Genomic DNA, 6,781 nt, shown 5'->3' with positions numbered 1-6,781 from the left:
ATGTTCAGAACCACAAGATGTAGAAGAAAGGGGACCAGACTTCTCATCTGAGTCTCTGCCAGACCTCTGAGTGACCTAGAAATAAGTCACCTGAATTCTTTCATTCCATCTACAGGATGAGAATGCCTATGCTATGCACCTCAGAAAATGTTAAAATAGGTTGACATAGGCATGTGAAAGCATTTTGAGAAATATAAAGTACTGCCCTGGCCGGTTTGGCTCAGTGGATAGAGTGTCGGCCTGGGAACTGAGGTGTCCCGGGTTCGATTCCAGTCAAGGGTACATGCCCAGGTTGAGGGCTCAGTCCCCAGTGGGAGGGGGTGCAGGAGGTAGCTGATCAGTGATTCTCTCCCATTATTGATGTTTCTATCTCTCTATCCCCCTCCCTTCCTCTCTGAAATCAATAAAAATAATTTTTTTAAAAAGAAATATAAAGTAATATATAAGGTTTCATTAATGACAGGGTTTACATTAGTTTAGCTTTCCCTAGAGTTAACAGATGGTCACAAAATAAAGGTTCTATTATCCAATTAATTTAGCAAATGCCGGGTTAAGAAAATTGTCCAGATTCTGTACTTAGGATAGCAGTTCCCAGCCCTATCAGATACATAGAGCCCTTGTTGTAAACATGTATCTTTGTAACATCTCCTTCACCATCTCCTTTCCCATCTCCTAAAACAAATTCAAAGTTATGTCCTACACAAATAGAATATCCAGAAACCCACCACCACCACCAATGTATCCTTTATACATAAACTAAAGGCCCGGTGCACAAAATTCATGCACGGAGGGAGGGGGGTGTCCTCTCAGCCCAGCCTGCACCCTCTCTAATCCGAGACCCCTCGGGAGATGTCTGACTGCCAGTTTAGGCCTGATCCCTATGGACATCCCTTTCACAATCCGAGATCACTGACTCCTAACTACTCACCTGCCTACCTGCTTGATCATCCCTAACTGCCCCATCTGATGGCCTGGTCAACCCCAACTACACCCCCCCCTCCCCCCGCCAGCCTGGTCGCCCCTTTCTGCCCCCCACCCCCTTCTCCAGTGCTGGCCTAGTTGCCCCTTACTGCCCCCCTGCCAGCCTGGTCTCTCCACATAGCCTGCTGTTCGGTCATTTGGTCATCTCTCACTAAGCCCCTGCCGGCCTGGTCACCCCACACAACCTGTTTGGTCATCTGTTCAGTTGTTTCGGTTGTGACAGTCATTTAGGCTTACTAATATATATATATATATATATATATATATATATATATATATATATATATATATATATATATATGCCTGGGACTGACTAAACCAAAAGACATAAGTAGTCAGACACTCGCATCTATCATGGTGAATATGACAGCTACTCACCGTGGAATATTTCACCTGCCCCAGGGTTCGAAGTTGTGCTGTATTGGCGAATCAATTACATGCAGTGGCATTTGCTCATAATGTGCTTTTCTGAAATAGTAAAAACAATTACTTGTAAAGCTCCAAACAAAGTGAAATCCAACCTTCCCTTAACTTATATGATCATTGTATTTCTAAGACATTCAGTATCTACAATGATAAAATCACAACTACTTTGTGCTTATACATAAAACAGCTAGGCCAGAAGCTTAATGAAGAACAGATTTACACGACTCTAGGTACAAGTGTAAGTCCCAGGGAGCGAGGAACAACTCTTGCTTTTATGGGACTGTCTTTTACTGCAGTCTATCTAGCATACATGACCTCTTGGCCAATCAGGGCAAGAAAAACACTTTCACAAATTTATAAAACATCCCCAAGGGGGCAGTACCACTCTATTGAGATTCACTGCTTATAAGGCTTCAAAGTGTCTTTAATGTGATAACATGAAGACAAAAGTACAATAGCTTGCCAATGCTTAACCATAGCATACATTTTCCCCCAAGTAGCTTCTGGAAAGATTATAGTTTCACTAATCACACTTTGGGACATACTACTAGTAAGCATTTTTAAAGAGTAGTCGAACAGTGAAAGCATACAGACTACCTGCCACAGGTGAACAGCAATAGGAGGTGTTGGAGATAGGTTTCCCAGAGATGAGAAGACTGATGCTTGGCTGGGACTCCCAATGTTGTCAATAATGCAGAAAAGATATCCCCAGAAGATGAGGGGGAGCTCATAGGAACTTCCCAAAGGTACTCAGCACAGACAGAGCCTGACTCATTAGTGCCATTCAGGATAAATGGTATTAACGTTTTATATTTGGAATCCAGGCTGTTGCTTGGAAGTCACTTTTATGGTCCTTGAACATATTACTTCATAAATTTATTCTTCAAGGGCTATAAACTTCTCTATGCCCTTTTCCCCAAAAGAAATAGATTTATAGATCATTCCAGTGAATGAGGTAGATAAGGTTAGCTATTCTTTTCATTATCAATTCAATACACAAAACTACAGCAATGAAATGTTTATTTCCATTAGTCCTCCAAACCTACAGGTTTCACAAGCACTGAAATATGTTTAAATTGGAGCCAAACCTGGCTTTAACCCAAAACCTAATATTAAAAAAAAAAAAAAAAAAAAAAAAAAAAAAAGCCCCATTATTCAGGGTCTAGTGAGGCTAAAAATGTTCTCATTTCTACTCCAACTGCAAGAAATAAACTCTAGCAAATAATTAGATAAATGTTACTTAGAGCAATCAGATAAATGCTATTATAGGACCATAGAACCTTAATTACACTGTCAATATATTATCTCAACAGATTTTAAGGTAAGTGTGAGAATAATGCTTCTAATTTTCCTAAGTATTTATCATGCATTGGTGCCATCTGGTGGACATTTTTAACTAAACTTAAAAATGATTATTTTTTAAAAAGGGGGGTGCTTTTTTCACTCGCTAAAAACAAAAAAAGGTAGAAAAGCACATTTTTGTTATTTTGCAACATACTTAGTTTCTGTAATTTGGGGACCAATGCATCAGTTCTATCAGCTTGAGGTCACTTACCACATGGCCATACCTCATCTTTATGCACACTTATGAATGGATTAAGTTACCACGTTATTTGTAAAATAAATACTTAACAGTACTTGAAAATTTAATAAAAGAGTGAAGATATATGCAATGTCTGAAATCAACAAGGGCTACTTATACAAGATATTTCAATAGAAAAGAAACAAAGTAAAGACTATGTATAAGCCCTGACCAGAGATATGAAAGGATACTCAGCATGTTATCCAATAGTTAAAATGAGATATCACTTTACACCTATTAAGGCAAAAATTATTTTAAAAGTCTGACATTAGCAAGTGCTAGTGAAAGTATGAACAGAAGCCCCAAGTATTGCTGGAAGGAAAATCTAGCCGTACTTAGTGAAATATGTGTGCATATATCCTACAACCCAAAAATCACATTCCTAGGTATAACACATTACCCCAAGATTTAGAGGCTTAAAATGACGAACATTTCTCTCAATGTTTCTGTGAGTCAGGAATCCAGATGTGGTTTAGCGGGGTGCCTCTGGGTCAGTCTCAAAAGTCAGCAATCAAGGAAGGGTCAGCGGGGCTGCAGTGATCTCCGGATAAATGGGGAAGTACCAGCATCCAAGCTCACTGAGAGCTGCTGGCAGGTGTTAGGGCCTCACTGGCTTTAGGTCAGAGTTCCCTGCCACGTGGCAGTTTAAAACATAGCCCCCTGCCGAAACCGGTTTGGCTCAGTGGATAGAGCGTCAGCCTACACTGAAAGGTCCAGGGTTAGATTCCGGTCAAGGGCATGTACCTTGGTTGCGGGCATATCCCCAGTAGGGGGTGTGCAAGAGGCAGCAGATCGATGCTTCTCTCTCATCGATGTTTCTAGCTTTCTCTCTCTCTCTGTAAAAACTCAGTAAAATTATATATATATATATATATATATATATATATATATATATATATATATTATATATATATAAATTATATATACATAAATTATATATATATAAATTATATATATATATATATTAACATAGCCCTCTGCTTCCTCCAAAGAGAAAAATAGCAAGAAAAACAGAAGTCACAAATCTTTAGTAAACCTCCGATGTGAAATCTCATCGTAATCGCCATATTCTATTCATCAGAAGGCAATCACTAAGTCCAGCCCACATTCAAGGGAAGAGATTAAACACTGGCATGCAGATGGTAACTAAACTTATTGTGGTGATCATTTTGCAATGTTTACAAATGTGAATCCTGATGGTGTACATGTGAAACAAATATAATGTTGTATTCAATTATACTTCAAAAGAGGGAACATGAATCACTGGAGCCATTTTAGAGGCTGCCTACCACACTGGGTATACACCCCAGAAACTCTCAGATCAACAAAAAAGGGAGGAGACTGCTCGTTGCAGTATTGTGTGGGCATGGGTAACAAAAAGGAATGGGCGTGATTTGCATGGGCCAAAATCAATATGCCATGAAATGAATATAATCAATTCTGTGACTAAGGGCATTAAAAACAAAGCCCAAAAGACAATGAATAAAACAAATACGTCCCTGGCTCTGGCCAGTTTGGCTGTGATTGGAGCGTCAACCCTCAGGCTGAAGGGTCAGGGCTCAATTCCAGTCAAGAACATTTACCTGGGTTGCAGGCTCAATCCCTTGCCCTGCTCAGGGGCATGTGTGAGAGGCAACCAATTGAAGCGGGCAGGGTGGAGGGGGCATAGGCAGCACTTTTGGTAAGTGAGCCCAGCCTGCCTCTAACAGTGCAGCAGCAGGTCAACTGAGGGCTGCAGCTCCTGCAGCTTCTCATCTCTGGGTATCACCCCTTCATCTTCCTTTTCATTGCTCCATTCATCTTCCTTTTCATACTTTGTCAGTACAGAGAATAAAGACCATCAGAAAAACTGCTTTTCTATTAACCTCATAATAGGACCCACAATTTTAAACAACTATAATTCCCATTCCAGAGAGTGATTCAGAGACAATAAGTACAGTGGTGCCTCACACAACGAACTTAATTCGTTCCAGGAGCAAGTTTGTTATGCGAAAAGTTCGTTATGTGAAACGCGTTTCCCATAACAATACATGTTAAAAAAAATAATTCGTTCTGTAGCATAAAATATGCTAAGATGACATAAAAAAAGATAAATTTTTTGTTATTTTTATTTAGATACATCTAAAAACATAATTTTTTTAAAAAAAAAACACACGTTTTTTTAATTTTAAGACAGACTAAGTAGAGTCTACCGAATCTTGCACATCTTCATCCATTTTCTGCTTTTTGGCCGATGGTTTCATGAAAAACCTGTCCAAAGTCGTTTGTTTTTCTCTTTTCTCCAACATCTGCTGGAAATAACGGACAAGAGTATCGGAGTAAAGATCGTTGATCTTGTTTGCTTCAGCTGAATCCGGATACAGTGTATTGAGTTTAACTTAAAAGGACGACTGCCGTGATACGTGCGTGATTTAATTCGTAATGAAGAACGATTGCCGCGATACGTGCTTAAGTTAAGCGCAGTGACTAACGACTGCCTGCAGTGCCTGCGCGGAAGGATGCAATACATCGGCAGCGATCGTGGAAGCTCGGGCGAAGCAGTCGTGGAAGCTCGGGCAAAGCGGTCGTGGAAGCTCGGGCGACTTCGTTGTGTGAAACGAAGTTCGTTGTATGAATCATGAAATGAAGTTCGTTGTGTGCAGCGTTCGCTGTGCGAGGCGTTCTTTATGCGAGGCACCACTGTACTTGCCTGAGTCACATCTGGGATTTGAACCCAGTAGACATCTGGCTCCTGAGCCTATATGCTTACCTACATTCCATACTTCCTTTCACACACATATATTTCCCCATGATGTCATATAAAAGAAAGAAATGTGACACTTATAGTTAAATAATGCCAGTAGCCCTTTTATTTTGTATCCTCATGCTTAGAAAGAAAATGGGGGGGGGGGGGGGGAGTTACACAACAAAGTAAATGTTCCTTGGGCTAAAAATACAGATGAAGTAATTTAAAGGATAAATTAAGAGTGCAGAGCAAGCTCTAGCACTGATTCAGTACTGACCAGATAGATGGTCCCAGCGTACAGCCTCGAGTTCCAGGTTCTGCTGTTAAACGGAATTACACAAGCAACTCTCCCTCAATTGTTTCCTGGCTCTTCAATTGATTTTTGCCTATAAAACAGCAGTTTCCAGTGCAGATCTGGCTCCAAAGAAGACAATTAATCATACTGACTTAGAAATTACTCCTATCTATAAATTGGGTTATCAGCTTCCTGTGAAATTCACTAATACCAGCATTCCCAAATTGTAGCAACTCTGCAACATCACAAGAGTATTTTGAGACCCATAGCCTATACACTAGACTCTAAAATGGCAGATTTATCAAGGCCATATAGCTGTGCAACTCCTGACAGCTTTTCTCTTAGCTACATTGTTGCACCTGTCAAAACCTATTTCAGCCAAAACCGGTTTGGCTCAGTGGATAGTGTCGGTCGGTGGACTAGAAGGTCCCAGGTTCGATTCCAGTCAAGGGCATAATATATCTTGGTTGCGGGCACATCCCCAGTAGGGGGTGTGCAGGAGGCGGCAGATCAATGTTTCTCTCTCATCAATGTTTCTAGCTCTCTATTCCTCTCCCTTCCTCTCTGTAAAAAATCAATAAAATATATTTTAAAAAAAACCAAAACATATTTCAACCACTAAGTTTCATTATTTAGAAAGACATGGCATCCAAAAGAGAAGACTACACAAGGTTAGTGGCCAATTATATTTTTCAGTGGAAAATTTGACAAATACTTAAAAAATACAATTCCAGTTTGGAAAACCACATGAGACATTGTCATTTAAATATGA

This window comes from Pipistrellus hanaki (assembly GCF_964339955.1).
Source record: "Pipistrellus hanaki genome assembly, chromosome: 2".
Classification (NCBI taxonomy): domain Eukaryota; kingdom Metazoa; phylum Chordata; class Mammalia; order Chiroptera; family Vespertilionidae; genus Pipistrellus; species Pipistrellus hanaki.
Note: the sequence above shows the minus strand (reverse complement) of the source record.